Source organism: Macrobrachium nipponense, chromosome 11 (genome assembly GCF_015104395.2).
Source record: "Macrobrachium nipponense isolate FS-2020 chromosome 11, ASM1510439v2, whole genome shotgun sequence".
NCBI lineage: Eukaryota > Metazoa > Arthropoda > Malacostraca > Decapoda > Palaemonidae > Macrobrachium > Macrobrachium nipponense.
In genome coordinates this window covers 2,411,893-2,424,478 of record NC_061087.1, presented here as the reverse complement: position 1 = coordinate 2,424,478, position 12,586 = coordinate 2,411,893, and the positions used below count along the sequence as shown (strand labels likewise).

Here is a 12,586-nt window from a genome sequence, read left to right as displayed (position 1 = left end):
CATGGTTATAGCTTTTATCAGTTTTGAAATATTTTCATATAAAAAATGATAAGTGACAAATTTTCAACCTTCGGTCAATTTTGACTCTACCGAAATGGTTGAAAAACGCAATTGTAAGCTAAAACTTTTATATTTTAGTAATATTTAATCATTTACCTTCATTTTGTAACAAATTGGAAGTCTCTAGCACAATATTTCGATTTATGGTGAATTTATGAAAAAAAATAACATTTTCTTTACGTCCGCGCGGTAACTTCCGAAAAAATCATTCGTGCGATTGTGGTAATGTTTGCACCATTTTAAATTAGCCGTTACATAAAGTGTTATATATGAAAATGTGCGGAATTTCCTGTAGAATACAACAAAAAATAATTGAAGGTTGTAGCTTTTCTCATTTTTGAAATATTTGCATATAAATCACGATAAATAGAAAAAAACATGTTCGGCTTCAACTTTGACTCTACCGAAATGGTTTGAAAAAAAAACGCAATTGTAAGCTAAAACTCTTAATTATATTTTAGTAATATTCAAGCAAATTTACCTTCATTTTGCAACAAATTGGAAGTCTCTAGCACAATATTTCGATTTATGGTGAAGAATTTATGAAAAAACTTTCCTTCCCTCCACCGCCGCGGATTCTCCGCCATAAATCTCCAAATTGCGTACATCGAATTCTCGGAAAATTTGCTCCGTTTCATATTAGGTATTTCATAGAGTTTTATATATGAAAATGTGCGCAATATCATGTAAAATAAAAGGAAAAATATTTGAAGGTTGTAGCTTTTCTCATTTTTGAAATATTTGCATATAAATCACAACAAATAACAGAAAAAAACCACGTTCGGTCAACTTTGACTCTACCGAAATGGGCCGAAAAAAAAAACGCAATTGTCAAGCTAAACAAAACTCTTACAGTATCGTAATATTCAATCATTTGTATTCATTTTGAAACAAATTGGAAGTCTCTAAAACAATATTTAGATTAACGGTGAATTTTTGAAAAAAAAACATTTTTTTACGTCCGCGCGTTACGAATTCGTATATCATTTTGTGATAATATTTTTCCGGTGTTGCTTTTATTGTTTTACAATGTATTATATATCAAAATGATTGCAATTTAGTGTACAATACATGAAAAAAAAGAAACTCGTTAGCTTTTACCGTTTTTTGCACAGCGTGATTTTAATTCAATTATGTATGAATTTTTTTTTTTTGCTACCATATATCGCATTATTTACATATGATAATGATATTATTTTTCATTTCTGATGATTTGCATACTAAACTTCAGGCAATGACAAAAAAAGAGCCAAAAATGAACTCTTAATCTTCAAAACTAAGCGCGCTGTGATTTTTTGAAAAAATTATTTTTTCCGCTTCCGCGATCACTCAAAACCGGCTCCAGGCATTCGGGGGAGTTTTTGATTTTTACCGCTTCGGCGTTTAAGGGTTAAGATAAATAACATAGTTTTGGTTTATTAATATCCAAAAAGGAATATGAAATTCATAATAATCATGATTTATTAACAATGTCTTTGTATAAAGAGAGTACACCTAGTTACACCTCTGACATTCTCTTGCTTTTACATTGTTTATCTTTGTTTCAGCAAAGATAAACAAATTTAAAAGCAAGAATGTAAAAGCAAGAGAATGTCAGAGGTGAAACTCGAACGTGTACTCTCTTTTTATAAAGACATTGTTAATAAATCATGATTATTATGAATTTCATAATCATTTTTGGATATTAATAAACCAAAACTATGTTATTTATCATAAATGAAGATCCCTTTGCTCAACGACCATAGCCTGGGGCACTGCACGACGTGTGTGACAGGCAAGACGGGGGCATTCCTAACTATGCACCCCTCCCTCTATCTCTCTTCACTAACTACACTAATATTACATATATTATGATATTCTGTAATCATATTAGAGTTAATTTTCTTCGTCTGTATGTCAGCTAGATGGTTTGCTAGTCTTTTCCTCATTGGCATGATGAAATTTCATCAAGCCAAAGAGGAAAATACAAGGAAAACATCTCACTAACATACAGAGTAAGAAAATTTGCTGAAAAGAAAATATTATTTTTGTCATAAATTCACCATAAATCGAAATATTGTGCTAGAGACTTGCAATTTGTTGCAAAATGAATGTAAATGCTTGAATATTACTAGAATATAAGCGTTTTAGCTTACAATTGTGTTTTTCGACCATTTCGGTAGAGTCAAAGTTAACCGAAGGTTGAAATTTTGGCAAATATCGTTGTTTATATAAAAATATCTCAAAACTGATAAAAGCTACAACCATGGGTTGTTTTTAGTTGTATTGTGCATGAAATTGCGCACATTTCCATATATAAAACTTTATATAACGGCTAATTTTAAAATGGTGCAAACATTACCACAATCGCATGTATGATTTTTTTCGGAAGTGTTACCGCGGACGTAAGGAAAAAGTTTTTTCATAAATTCGCCATAATTCGAAATATTGTACTAGAGACTTCCAATTTGTTGCAAAATTAAGGTAAATAGTTGAATATTACTACAATATAAGCGTTTTAGCTTACAATTGCGTTTTTCGACCATTTCGGTAGAGTCAAAGTTGACCGAAGGTTGAAATTTTGGCACTTATCGTTATTTATATGGAAATATTTCAAAACTGATAAAAGTTACAATCATGAATATTTTTTTGTTGTATTCTAAATGAAATTGCGCACATTTTCATATATAATACTTCATGTAACGGATAATTTAAAAATGTGCAACAATTATGTCAAAGGGACGAAATAATTTTTGAGATGTGTCACTGATACTTTTTAGTGCGATAAGAAAGAAATTCGCGCTTGCGCGCCTGCGTAACGATTGTAAACAAAACAACGCCTTGATCCGTGAACTCCCAGCATCTCCCAAGGCGCGATTCAAAAGTTTTCGGCTGGTAGGCCTATAAGTATTTTTCCGCGAATTTTAAAAAAAACTTTTTTGAGCCGACGTATGGTACGTCCATTCGGAAATCGGGGGAGATTCTGACTCGACGTTTAATACGTCCATTCGGCGTTTAAGGGTTAATACCCAAACCAGAAATATACATTTATAATAACCATAATTTATTAACAATGTCATTATAAAAAGACAAATTAAAACTTAGAACGCCCGTATCTCAAAACTATACTTATTGACCTTCAAAATCTATCTTCTCACTTAGTTTTCAAGCTATATCACTGAAATTTGGAATATAACTCAGAACAATCAATTCAAGCCCTTTTTCCAATTTTTGTTTTGTCTTTTTTTTATACATTATTTTCATGACTTATAGGGTTTATTTTTATCACCACAATGGAAAATTCAAATCTAACAAAAAAATTTACTTTTAGAAAAAAAAAAAAAAATCCTCATTTGATTGGAGGTCTTCATCAGCTCTATGTAATGGTAGTAATCCCCAGGTCTTAATATTAAATATCAAGGGAGGAGATAGACTTGAAAAATGGTTATTTTTGAGATAAATCACCCTGGCGTCACAAAACCGAAGGTCAGAGGCGAAAATCATATGCAGTTTGGAGATGTCCCAAGTCACCTTATCAAGCGGTACAAATATCAAAGTCCTGTTCTTAAAAAATGGCATTAGCCAGCCGGCCCTCATAAAGTGAAGAGTTTTTTAATACTGATTAAAGTAAGGTGTGCACACAAGAGTACCAAAATAGGAGAAAACAAAATGGGAGAAAACAGTGTGATACAGATATTACATTACCTGACAAAAATTGCAAGGTAAGCCGCACTTCTTTCGGCAACGACTATGCTGACATTTCCAATTGCACATTTCTTGGCAAGGTGGACAGTCAGCACTACAAGGAAACTGACATCTGAAAACATATTAGCTTTTATCAAGTTTTAATCAAGAAAACATATCTTATAAATAAAGACTTTTTTTTTTTTTTTAACTAAAATTTTGCATAGGAAAAGTAACATTTCTAAAAAGGAATTTCATTTTTTCTAACACATTTTAAAAATAATCAGCATTTTTCCTAAGTATTCAAACCTGAACCTTTTATATTAGAGCATTCATCACAAGCTGGATTGGCCATTGAATCTTGGTAACAACATAGATAACTGGTAGAGTTGGGGTGAGAGGGGTAACACTTCACTAGCTTCCTTGTCACTTCACATTTGCCTTCTGCTGCAGGAACACAGTAAGGTGGTTAAGGTAGTTTACTTTTAAAAACCTATTTGTACCTGCTAGGATGCAATTATTACAATTTACATTAGAAGACTTATGCCTTAGAAAGGTCAAGTTGGATTCACGCTCACAGCTGCAAAAGCAAGTGGGCCTACTGGTCTGGTAAGGAAGTTAACCAGAATGAGGAACAACTTCAAAGAGAAATGACACCTCCAATAAGGGTTGTCAAGATGGTGGGCAGCTTATTCTGGCTATTACCAAGTAACAGTTTCAGAACAAGGGTCTATCAAGTCCTCTTGTTTCCCTTGACAAAAGAGAAAGCACAGTGCAATACATGCTAAATCTTACTTAAAACTAGTTAGATTCTACTGCAGAATATTACCCACTTCCTTTGGTAGATGACCCCAGAGGAACGGCAAAAGTGGTCAGACAGCTATCTTGTCGGCATTAAAAAGTCAGGCAGCTATCTTGTTAAAAAAAACTTGTAAAATACACTGGATAACTTCCACACATGAAGCAATTCTACTCTGCAAGCTGGAACTGAAAATGCGAGGATGAGACAGGCGGGTGGGCCACAAAGCCAACGACTTTGGCGTACCTCAACCAGGAGTGTCAGCAGACCTACGTATCAATTGGTGTGGGGCCAACAAGGAGTCACCGCAATCATCAGAAGACTAGTGGTCAAGAGCACTGTTGATCACCCTACAGAGGAGACTAAAGAGCATGAAGACATTCACATCCAGATTGTCCATCACTGCCCTACGGGTCTGGGACTTGGGAACAGAAGACTGGAAATTTTCATTTCATTCTGATTGCAAATACTTACTGTAAGTTTTAATGTATAAGAAGACATTTGGACAAGAGGAGGTAAAAAAAACTTTAGAAAATTTTCATGAAATCATCTTATATCTGTAGTATAAGATGACTGCTAAATTGCAAAACCATCAGTGTATAGGCTATCTTTTATAACAACCATCTGTGATTTACAGGCTATCTTTTTCAACAACAGGTATCTTGTGAAATATTGGCTATGTAGAGATGATATTATTACAAATGCTGTTGTATGGTACTTAGTCTAAAAATTTAAAATAAACAAAACAAGAAAGCCGTTTCTAAACAGGTCCACAATCCCTTATACGAACCCCTTGGGGTATGCTGTGCTTCGAGTTTTGGAACCGAAGGTTGCTCCTTAATACATTATTGTAAGAAGGATTAGTTTACCCAAACCTTAAGCCTACTAAAGATTCTTCTCAGGCTGGTAAACTCCTTAATACAAAAGTAGTAATTTTTTTTTCCAACAATTATATTTAGTAAGATCCACAATTTTCACAATCACTCATGCATTATCTGATCTTGTGTATCATCTGAACCTTAAAATTTTGTCCTAAACCATGATTTCATCACATATATGTGATGAAATTTTCGGTAGATTGCATGAGTATATGCTTAATATGCAGATTTCAGTCTTTTGGTAGATGGTACAATACTTAGATTTCTGTGCACTGTACAAGTCCAGGCACTGGAATAAATAGCAAGTACTGACACAAACCGAAAAGAGAATAATTTGTTTGCCGTGGTTAGTTACCATAATTAACAGAGTATAATTCCATGAATGAAAATTAACTATACTTTTATTCATCCTTCACACAACAGAAAAGATGTTCAGAGAGTATACTGTTCACAAACTCATTAGGTGAGGGAATAAAAAATGGGGCTAATCTGTCATCATGCACCGAAGAATTCTGAGTCTAAGCCGTGAATTCCGAGACAAATTCAAAGGCCAAAGACCCCAACCCCTGGTGTGTTTACGTTACATCACAGGCCATGAAGCTCTACAAATTTTTTCAAGGAAGCCAAAACCAATATAAAGTGTCTTCAGAGTCAGATTTCTGCCTGATGATTAACGTAGTGGCTCAAATGGAGCTCAGGTGAGACTACTCGGGACCAGAGTAAGATCCCACATCGGAGGTTGCGTTCCCTTGGTGAACAGGATTATTCAAAACACCTGAACAACGAGATTTTCCCAGGATGAAGAGATGCCCACGCCCTTCAAGAGCAAAACCAAACCCAAGGCAGCCCTGTAGTTTCTGATAGCCGAGAGACAGAAAGACCTTTCTCATACCTGAGAAATATCAAGAAAATCTGCTATAACCTGAACAGAAGTTCTGAGTGGAGAGAAACCCCATCGAAGACACCAATCATAGCAGACGGCCCACTTGCCTTGGTAACCTGCTGATGAAGATCTCCTGAGATAGCCGGATATCTGGTCAGCAGCTTTGCGAGAAAAGTCTCTTGCTCACAGGAGATACTTAAGGAGGTTGTGCCATGGGGGATTTCTCTTGGAACCTATGACAAAAGGGACAGAAGGTATGGGAACCACTCCACCTGAGGCCAAAGAGGTGCCACTAAGGTCATCCTGAGATTTCGAGAGCACATTACTCTGTTCAGGACCTGACAGACCAGGCAGAACGGAGGGAAGGCGGATCTGGGACCACTGAGTCCTGTTGCAGAGCCCACTCCATACCTAGGACTTGACTCCGACTTAGCTTGTCAGCCACCACATTCCTTCTGGCTGGAATGTACCTGGCCATGAGCTCAATTGCCCACTATAGTCGATTCATTTAAGGTAGATTCTTGCGCCTACGAGTCGTTTGTTTGGCGGCCTCTGATTGGCTGGTACCGGGAGGTAGGCCGCTCGCTCAGACTCATTATTTTCTACTGTGGCTTAGAAAACTAGCAATATTATGTTTATATTTCTTCAATCAACTCATGCTTTGCTCAAGATAGGAAAATTTTGGTCATACCATAGGATTCGGTATTAATTGTACAACCAAGTTATCTTTTCCTAAAATCAATAAGATGAAACACAAAGGAATTACAACGAGTAAAAGTGAAAAGAGAAGGATTTAATTCTTTATACCTGTTTTTATTTATTATCGTATTTTGCATCATTAACGCGATTAAGATCAAATAAAACTTGATACAACAAATTCACCCTGAATACGCTGGTGCTTTCAGATTTTGGATGCGTGTAAAATGTGAGGAGAAAATGAAGAATATGTCTTATTATGTTGCATCAGTAAATGATTCAAGTTTGACGATATTGCTGAGAGAATGAGATCTGCAAGGCGTCGTCGTTGCGTTTTCGCCTCAGCAAGAGATTTTAGTTGCCAATTAGCGATATAAAAGGTTGCAGTTTCCACAATATTTACCATGTTATATTATCACATTTTCTGAAAATAAATACACAGAATTTCCAATATAACTGTCGAACATTTTAAATACAATATCATATAGTATGTCTGGGCATATCTGATAAGGAAAAAAAAATAATAATAATCAGATGGTTGCATCTGGTATCGTTAGCTCAGACCCATGCGGGCCGCGGGGAATTCAATCCAGCAAAGAAGTTGAACTCTGTGGAAAGACGACTTCACACTCTTCAACTCAGCCTAAACTTTAATCAGGTTGTTTCAAGATATTGTTCCTAATTTTATTTTATGAATATATTTTCAAATGAAAGAGACACCAGACACTTATTTGAGTGATATGAAATAATAATCTCAGTGAAGTAATAAACAACAAATAATTAAGAAAGATAGACTTCCTATTAGGCTGAGTCAAGTACGGCTGCAACATAATAAGATATATTCTTATATTCTTCATTTTCTCTTCACATATTACACGCATCCAAAATCTGAAAGCACCAGCGTATTCAGGGTGATTTTATTGTATGAAAATACAAGTTTTAATTCATCTTGATCGTATGACTTATTAAAAATCCGATGATAAATAAAAACAGGTGTAAAGATTGAAACTTTTTCTCTTCACTTTTACTCGTTGTAATTCCTTTGTGTTTTATCTAATTGTTTCAGGAAAAGATTATTTAGTTGTACAATTAATACCGAATCCTTTGGAATGACCAAAACTTTATTATCTTTTGGAAAACGTGAGATAAATGAAGAAATATAAACATACTGCATGTTTTCTAAGTCACAGACGAAAATATGACACAATGAGCGAGCGGCCTACCTCCCGGTACCAGCCAATCAGAGGCTGCCAAACAAACGTCTCATAGGCGCAAGAATCTACCTTAAATGAATCGACTATAGTGCATCTCGACTGTCAATGAGTGGAGTTTGTGAGACACCAGCACCCCCAGTTTTTGTTCATGTAGGCCACCAATGTGGTGTTGCCTGACATCAGAACATGACCCTCTTCCCTCTCTCGGAACTCTTGCAGACCTAGGAAAGCTGCTTTCAACTCCAACACGTTGATGTGAAGCAGCTTGTCTTCCACACTCCAAACACTTTAAGGCCAGGAGATCCTCGAGATGAGCACCCCAACCATCGATGGAAGCATCCGAGAACAAGAGTAAATCTGGAGGGGATGAATGTAGAAGGACTCCTACCGTAAGCTTCTGGTCGTCAAACCACCAATGGTAGACAATAACTCCTTCAGCCTCAACTACAGAGAGTGAAGGTGGAGTTGACTATGAGAGATCAGCTTTACAAGATGACAAGATCCCAATAAGAACCTGTAACTCATGAGCTGGCTATTCGGCCTGTGAAAGGAAGGAGCATGACACAGACCTGAACTTCTGCAACCACTGGTGTGATGGAAAAACCCTAGATGCTGCCATATCTATAGACATGCCCAAATAAAGAATCCTTTGTCTGGGAAGCAGATTAAACTTCTCCAAGTTTACCACAATGCCTAAGCTCGGACAAAACTGGAGAAGACGATAGCTGCCTAGAACCAGCTTTTTTCTGGAACCTGTCAGCACCAGCCAGTCATCGAGGTAAGGTATCCCAATTGAGCACGGGCCCATGTCACATGAAAGTCAAAGTATAGGCAGCCCCGGTAACCGACAGGGGTTTCATTCCTGGGGGCTTGATGTTAACTGAAAAACGTCACTAACTAAAATTCAAAAAGTCTACGGGCACCACAATCCATATTACAGCGTTCTAGACTGGTTAATGATGCCTTAGTGTCACGGACAGATATTTCACCCTAATTTGTGATACTTCTTTAACGAAAATGTGGAATTTCATTTGCCTAATCACTTACTATGGTCTACATGGCAGGTCTACAAATATTTAATGTCAAATATGATGAACTAACAGGTAAATCCTGGCCTACAATGAGGAAGAGAAAAAAATTCACCTTTATCAGAATACTAAAGTTTCCTTCATCAATTAATTTATCATATCTTCTGGTTTAATACGTTAAAAAGCAAGAGTATGGTACAATTATCGTCAGTAACATCATAATCGTTGCTTAAATACTACAGCCATAAACATCTGAATGAGAACAGTTGTTTTGCTACAACAACCTAACCGAATTTGATAATATTTTGCTTGCATTTCAGATTGTACGATAGTAAATAATAAAGTACCATAGTTTGGTTACATATGACTTTAATGAAGTAGAATAGGACTGATATATTTGAAAATTATACATTATTTGCTTTGGAGAAAATATTGGCACAGAAATAAAGTAGTGCTAAATTTAAGCTGCATTTGTAACTGAAACTGAGAAAACAATGTTCATACTGCTAATTATTAAAAATTATTGTGCATCAGTAACATGGATGAAACTTGATTGCAATTAATAGTGGAGGAAAAACGTATTTTAATAAAAAAATGCTGGCCATGAAAGAACACATTTTACTTTTGTTTTCACGCCCGTAAAAATAAATACATAAAGCTTGTATTATGAAGATATAGCATAAAAACAGCAAAAGGAATCTGTTAATTTCTTTACACAAAACCATGCTCTCCTGTGCCATCTAATAATGAAACAAATATTTAACAATCTAGTTCACAAGACGATATATTTAGTCATATTTCAACTTTAAAAAACTTTATATAAAGAAACATAACCCTGTAACATATAGAATTTCTAGATATTAATTTATGTTAAATAGTAGCAAGAATATTGCTCTGAATTAAATGCAGGCAAAAAAAACTTACCTCCATCAGCTGATTTTATCAAACCAAACCATGATTGCAATGGTTCTGTCTATTAAAAAAAAAAAAACTAAATCTAGTTTTACAAGACGTACACAAGTTAAATTTTGACTTTAAAACACTTCATATAACAAAACATAACCTTATCTCATATCAATCGAGTTTCTAGAGATTAATTTGCACTAAATATAAGTAAGAAAATTGCTCTGAATTGACTTCATGAGACAAAATAAACTTAATTTACCTCAGTCAGCTGATTTTTCCAAACCAACCCATGATCGGTTTGTTTGTATCTTATAATACAATAGTCATATAAGACTACACAGTATTTTATGAGGTCTGGGCACTTAAGCTTAGCCACTGATAACCAGACAACAATGCTCTAAACCCTATGGAAGGTAAAACCCAGATATGAATATATTGAACAAGCCCAATAAAACCAATGGCATGTAGACATAAAATACAACAACAGGCCATCCAAGGAGGGAGAACCCAGTATGCCTAGGGATGCCCAAACAGCTGCAATCTTGTGCAATTTTGTATCTGAAACAACAGAAGATGATGAAGTAGTCTCCTCCCACTCCTGATACTTCCAATAATGAATCGCGAGAAACCTTCCCAAGAAAGACAAGTAGATACTCTACAGTGTTTCCTCTTCTAGTAGAAAGCCTTCCATTGCGACACAGGACAGGAACAACACTCTGGGCAAGGGTTATTGATAGTACAAATATTGCAAGATCACCTACTGCATGTGGTATGGGGGTTAGTAATGGAAGACACTAAAAACCTCGAACATGGAAATTCTGGAACGCCTGGACACATGCATTTGACGGGGCCTAAATCTCCTTGTGGAATCCGTGATAAAAGACGAGCAGGTGGACACACGTGCACACACTGAAAGCAAATTACAAATAAATCATGGCCTAACAAAGAAACCAGCTTGGGAAGGGGAGTGCAAAAGTGCCTATGTACTCTCCAAGGTGGTCTAGAAAGACTGGAGTGTCATGAGGTACCAAGCCTGGTCAGTGACCAGCTTCCACCTCGTATAGGCATGAGTTGCCAGATGCCCAAGATTCCAGGCTTAACAATCTCTGAATATTTCATCGTTTCCATCTGGCGCTAGGGGATTATCCTTTTGATAAGACAGAAAGTTTGTTCCACGTATGAACAACGTATAACTGAACAACTGTACTTCACTTTTTTTTTTTTTTTTAATCTTTAAAAAGGGAATTACAACATTTTTAATTTTGTATATTGTTTACATGCTTTACCAACCTTCTTTTTTTTTAAGCATTGGTTGTGCTTTGTTGACAAACCACTGGAGTACAGTCATGAATTTTATATCAAACTTTTTGTATAATACATCCTTCTACATAGCAAGGTTTTACTCATGCTATGGTTTTTTGTCTGGCCTTGACTTTTATTGCAATTTTTTAAAGACATTTAGTAATTCAGGCAGTCCCCGGGCTACGACGGGGGTTCCACTCTTGAGACGCGTCGTAAGCCGGAACATCGTCAAAAATCCTTAGAAAACCATACTTTTAATGCTTTGGGTGCATTGAAAAATGATATTGTTAAGATACAATGAAGTTTTATACATACTTACCTGGCAGATATATACTTAGCTATAGACTAGGTCGTCCCGACAGAATTCAAAACTCGCGGCATACGCTACAGGTAGGTCAAGTGATCTACCATTCCCGCCGCTGGGTGGCGGTATCCAGAACCATTCCCGTTTTCTGAGCCAGATTTTCTCTTCCACCTGTCTCTTGAGGGGAGGCTGGGTGGGCCCTTAATTGTATATATCTGCCAGGTAAGTATGTATAAAACTTCATTGTATCTTAACATTATCATTTTTATACATGCAACTTACCCGGCAGATATATACTTAGCTGATTGACACCCTTGGTGGAGGGTAAAATTAAAAAAAAAAAATTTTATAACGGGAAACAACAATTGTTGTAGGATATCAATCCTTGGTTCTTACCTGTTTGGGCAGAAGACTTCAAGATTACTGTCATTTAGTCTGCATGCCTCAAGAGCTTCAGTGAGGTAACGACCTATGACCGAATAGCCCTTCTGGATCATGTCAATGGGGGCTAGCCCGCTTACGCGACAGAGCCTGCATGGATCGTACCAATGGGGGCTTACCCGCTTACATGGCAGAGCCTGACCTGTATCTTATCAATGGGGGCTAGCCCTCTTACATGACAGAGCTTTAGGCTTTACATAATGCACAACGAGGAGACCACAAGTTAATCCCGACCACCTGACCTTCCTAACCATGCTAAATCTAGGAACTGAAAGGGGTTATTCTTATACCCTCTTCCAGTCAACCATAAAAACCAAACACCATAATGCTAAAATTACATAAACTAAACTAATTAGGAGAAACCTCAGCTCCTCCTCCCAGCACTAAATCCGCGGAAACATATGCTCCCAGT

At 36.4% G+C, this 12,586-nt stretch overlaps 1 pseudogene; it reads right to left on the bottom strand.

Annotated features, from left to right (window-relative positions):
- Window positions 1-12,586, bottom strand: part of LOC135216233 (NFX1-type zinc finger-containing protein 1-like) — a 228,053-nt pseudogene that overhangs the window by 60,363 nt on the left and 155,104 nt on the right.